This window comes from Vigna unguiculata, chromosome 2 (genome assembly GCF_037176805.1).
Source record: "Vigna unguiculata cultivar grain cowpea cultivar isolate G323 ecotype 2 chromosome 2, ASM3717680v1, whole genome shotgun sequence".
Classification (NCBI taxonomy): Eukaryota; Viridiplantae; Streptophyta; class Magnoliopsida; order Fabales; family Fabaceae; genus Vigna; species Vigna unguiculata.
In genome coordinates this window covers 54,719-60,189 of record NC_140793.1, presented here as the reverse complement: position 1 = coordinate 60,189, position 5,471 = coordinate 54,719, and the positions used below count along the sequence as shown (strand labels likewise).

The window sequence follows — 5,471 nt, the reverse complement described above, 5'->3', positions numbered from 1 at the left end:
CACATTGAAGATAACATTTTAAAAAGTGAGATATAAGTAGTCAACATTTTATGAAGTGTGGTCTTTGATAATTTATATACTATATTTACAAAAAAGTTTGGTCTTTAGTAATTTTTATACTACATTTACAAAAAAGTGTGGTCTTTAGTAATAAACAACGTCTACAGAAAAGTGTGGTCTTTAGTAAATTTTAAACTATATGAATAAAATTGTTGTCTTTTATATATTTAAGCAACACTTTTTTATGTGTTGGCAAGTTCGTGTTGCTTAAGACAAAAAATGGTGTAGTGGCACCAAATGCTCCAAATACTTTCATAATAGAAATTATCGCTACTTTTCCCGCAACAAGCAAATTAACGTGGTTGATAATTTAATAACTTTTCATGGGATAGCTTTCTCGACACGTACGTTTGTGACTACCTTAGATGCTTTGATCTATTTGAAATGACCAATGTGGGTATCTTTTTACATGCCGCCAACTATCCACTTCAATCCTCTCATTAAACTTTTTCCATCAACCACTTGAAAAATAGTAAAAGTATTAGTAGATAAAGAAGGGAGTTGTAAATAAACAACATTATTTCTTTTCCTAGTAAAGAAAAAATGTAGAATGTAAAATATAGGATATGGAAAATATTGTAAAATATATAAGGTTGTTGTAAATTATCTAGTGTAATGTTCTAATATATAGACATATAAGTAATAATGTTCTAATAATAAACAACAATAATATCAAACATTTGAACCACCAAAACCAGTTAAACTATAAAAAATCAGGATTTCACAACAACCAAAGACACTACACTGTTTGGTGCTCATTAGTACAAACCACTGCTCAATGCTTTGTGACTAAATAAGACTAGTGCTCAACGATACAAAACCACCATTCTGTCATAAAATAAGACTGGTGCTAATGACGTTGACTTCACATAGATTCATCAGAATGACGATCCAATTAGTGGAAAACCTCCGTGAAGCTCCAAATCATCGATGTATCAGTGAAGATCAATGAATCTCGCAATGGAAGACTTAGAAACTCTCTCTCATTCCAACGGAGGAACCTCTCAGAATCTCACTAGTTTGTAAACCCTAAGGAGACAAATACCTCTCTAGAAGATGAGCTAGATGAAAAATGAAGGATAATAACCACTCTCATATATTCATCAAGCTAACGATTACAATTCATCAATCTTCCTTTTATAAAAGAAAAGGAAACCATGAAACCCTAATGGAAAGGGTGTACAAACAAAGGAAAAGAAACGTGAACAAAGCCCTAGCTAATCAAAGGGTGGAACCCCTAACAAAGATGAAGAGAACGCATGTGGCAAAGGAATCCTAACGTTTGAGCGACCCTCTTTAGGAGACAAACCCTAAAGCCCTTCAACAAGAGGCGTTTCAGCAAAGAGAGACTTTGGGTGTGCGTGGGCCTTTGGTGAATTCTTAATCAACAATGTGGAGGAGAGAACTTGGGTTGATTTGCAATCTTTATAACTTTTACAATTTGTATGTGGTTGAAGCATGAGCTATGAATTATTGTTGATTGTGATTGTCTGATATAAAACAAAATATAAAGATTGCAAATTTAGCTTCCCTCACATGTGAAAGCACCTCAAACAACTCTAGATTCTTAAAACACCACTAGCTCCCTAAGATGCTCTATCTACACATAGAAACATCACAAGAAAGATCAATACATACTATTATGATCATTGATCAACAAAGATTCATATTGATCATTCAAATAGCTCATGTAAGTAAGAAAAGCCCACATGCACGACAAAAATAGATTGGTCATATGAAAATGGCGAAAATAATGACTTACTCTATCAAAGAAACTGATATGTCCAAATTGAGGAACTCGCCACAAAGATCACTCCTATGGTCTCAAAACTTCAATCTAACGAACGAAGGGTGAAAAATCCTAAAAAGAAGTCAGAGAACTCTAAAAAAGTAATTTCTAAAGAGATTGTGTGTTTAAAATAATAAAACTCATTTATAAAACTTCATATTTATATAAATCCTTTTAATATTAATAAGTAAGTCTTACTATTCATAAACCACTATCCATTCTAAAATATCATTTTCCAAATTCTCACACAATTAATACCAAAATAGGTGGCAGATCCACATAAGGGGACAAGAATATGATAACTCTATTGTCTAATGTATGTGATGTAAAGTTTGAACTGATTCACAAATAAAAAAATAAATGAACCAATATAATGCTTTTATTTCTCAACAAACCAAATTTAAATAAGAGAAAAAATATTTATATATAATAACTACACAATATGTGTGAGATATTCTAAAAAATAAAGTGTCGATTGTAAATTCATTTTTTAAAAATAAATTATGGTTTCTTCATTATCTTCATTTTTTCCTTCATATCAGTCCATTATGACGGATTACATAATGTTTCACTTTCCATTCACTTTTTAAATTTTAATATTTTTTTATAAAATCACGACTTTTTCAAGTCATTATTTCTTCCATATATGTTTGTGTTTAATTCGCTCAATGAAAAAAAAATTATATGTTCTAAAATTTTTCAATATTTTATTAACATTCATTACTAACACAAATTGTAGTTAAAGTTAGTTATATAAATGATAATATTATAAAGTTACTATTTTACACTACAAAAATTCTGAATTATAAAAGGGGTTTATTAGGAGAGGTTATAATAACCTCAGGTAATCCATACACTAGTGGAGGTTTTTTAAACTCTTGCTGCGTGTCAGAGATTTTTTAAAATGAACCGCGTGCAAATTTCATTTTTCACTTTTTCACTGTTCCTCTTTTCTCACTTATAGAACATTGTCTTTTCTTGCTCTCTTGCTGGTAACCTAACACAGTCTTCATTCTCGGCTTGATCTCTCCTTCATTGGCATCTCTCATTCTCAGGTAAAAAAAGTTCGTTTGCCCTCTCTCAATCTCATTAAAAAAGCTTTTGTTTGCTTCGAATTTCTCATTCTCTCAATCGCTCAATCTGAGCTTCCAATTTTGTTTGCTTTCATTTCTCTTTTCGAATCTTCATCAATCGATCGCAAATCTGGTAATGGCTTTCAATTTTTTTTCACTTTCATGTTAATTTTTCACTTTCCCTCTTTGATCGAAATCTGTTTTGCATTGTGCGATTGTAGGTTTCAATGGTTCTGGTTTGTTTGCAGCAGGTTCTGTGTCTTTGATATTTCATTCTCTCTCTCTGATTTTTTTTATAGATTAGGTTACTTTTTCTTTACTTCAAAATCGAAGGCGGAACTTCTCGGGTACGTTCCTTTTCCATGTTTCATGCTCAGTCTCGCGCTTCAGTGGTGATTTTTTTTTCAATACTCAAATGTTTTACACTCAGTTTCTGTGTGGAATAACATTCCTCTCACGCTTTTTCTTTGCTTACTATTGAAAAATTGAATGATCTGCGACTGTGTTTTGCTTTCATGGAAAATTTGAGATTCTCATTCTTTGAGAATATTAGCTTAGCATTATAGCCAGTATGAAAACTCTCAAAATCATGTTGATTATTTTTGTTATTGACAAGTTATTTTTTAGAGTTTTTATTTTTATTTTTTATAAGCACTATTTTTTTTACAGAATAAGAATTGGATGATTTGGTATTCCTTAATTATTATTATTATATTTGATTTTGGCAGGCTAAGGTAAGTTTGAGTAAGCAGTAATTCCTTTCAATTGAAAATTTTTCGAAATTCAGAGTTTGAGTTATTTTTCTTGACTAGACTAATACTGACGACGACGACGATGATGATATCAGGAAGAGGAATGATAATGGAAAAATTGATACAAATCCATGGAAATGTAAGGCCTGTTTCTCAGTAACTTTGATTTCTCCACCTGATATGCAAGTTTTAGTGCATTTGAGTTAGATGGATCGAAAAGATTTGTGTTCTTGTTATGAAACTAAATTAGAAATGGCTATTGCGGGTGTGCATACTGTCACTACGCTCGAATCTACTTTCCTGAGGGAATCCCTTTCTCGGTCATCTGGGAGGGAAGGAGATGGAGGGAGGGGAGGCACCCGGTCATCTTCGGTCTTGCAAATGTGGAGAGAGATTGAGGATGAGCAGGTAGTAAGACCAGTTCAAGGAAGAAGGATGAGCAGCAGGTTCTGGTTTGTTTGCAGTCTGCGTCATTTGCATAAATAAATAGTTTACCAGAGTTCACTAGACTCCAATGCTGGAACCGAAAAGGAGATTACATGTTAAGAACAAAAGTCGCAGAAACACTGTTAAGCCTAGAAATGGGAAGATATTGCCTCCGGACAAACCTTGGCATCCAGTTGCCAATACATGATAAAGCACAAAGAAGTAGAATAACAGAAACCAACAGAATAGGCACAAAAGCAAGAGGATTTATCTTGAACTGGAACAACTCCAAGTCACGAAGCCCAAATCTATTGGAGAATGCCTTTCCAACTTCCAACATGGCAACCCCAAGCCCAAACGAGTGCCTTCCGGAGCCAACACTTACCTGATTATCATTAAACACGTCCCGAGTATGGTGCAACGATGGGCTTCTTTCCTTTGGATCATGTCACTTTGCAATATTTGAGACTGACAGACAAAAGTGACGAGACTGTAAGTAAACATCCATCTTAACATTGATAACTACTTTGACTCATTATGTATAATCTCATTTGTTTGAGGCCGAATTTGCGTAGCTTCTGCTTAAACATGCTTTTTTGCTTACCTCAAATCTCCTTCTAGCAAATAAAAATTCTTAAGAGAATAACCACAAGATCTTTTTGTTGTCATTCATCATATTTTGATCCTCTACTAATAGAATATTAAGTGGTCAATTTGTTATAGATTTTCTATTAAGACAATGCTTCTCTTCTTTTGGCTCATCAGGTGCAAGCCTATAGAAGTTTTGAGTTCTATGTCTGCTATTATTTTTGGGGAAACTTCAAGACCAGGTCAAACGAATGCCTTCAAAGTGATGTCTATAAGGAATTTTACTAGATTATAGTTATTATTCCATTTTGGATCCACTGTATCCAAGTATAAACTTCATACACTTAAAAAGCATCTTTTATTTTTTAGTTAATATACAATTTGATTTGTAAAGTGGCATTTATATTACTCTAGAACACTACTAAAATTTTTTATGTGTGATGTGTGACATTTGGTCCCAATACTCTCTGACTTGTAGCATGAATTTTATAAATAATTCAGGAAAGTCTATGATTTCCAAACATAAACTAGAAATGAAGCAATTGATGCCATCTAGAAGAAACCTTTACAAGTGAAAAAAGTAGAGCAAAAAATATTTTTCTAATTGAATGGATATTATTTCTGTAACTAAGCATAATATTAAGGTTTAAAGTGTGATCTCATAATTCGTATCGTAATTGCAATTTGCAATTTGGAAGGTTAATATAATATATAAACATATTAATTTAATTGAAAATGTTGCAGCTAGGTTTTATTAAGGAAGTCAAAGTGTGATGTGTAACG

General features: G+C 32.6%; 1 long non-coding RNA gene across 3 annotated transcripts; it reads left to right on the top strand.

Annotated features, from left to right (window-relative positions):
• The first annotated feature begins 2,678 nt into the window (after positions 1-2,678).
• On the top strand, positions 2,679-5,149 carry LOC114173891 (uncharacterized). Of its 3 annotated transcripts, none has more exons than XR_003602625.2 (3): positions 2,753-2,904; positions 3,144-4,592; positions 4,866-5,149. It is a non-coding gene; the product is annotated as an uncharacterized LOC114173891 (long non-coding RNA). The 3 variants fall into 3 exon arrangements; XR_003602626.2 differs by having other exon boundaries at positions 2,812-3,055; XR_014988228.1 differs by having other exon boundaries at positions 2,679-4,592.
• The last annotated feature ends 322 nt before the right edge of the window (positions 5,150-5,471 follow it).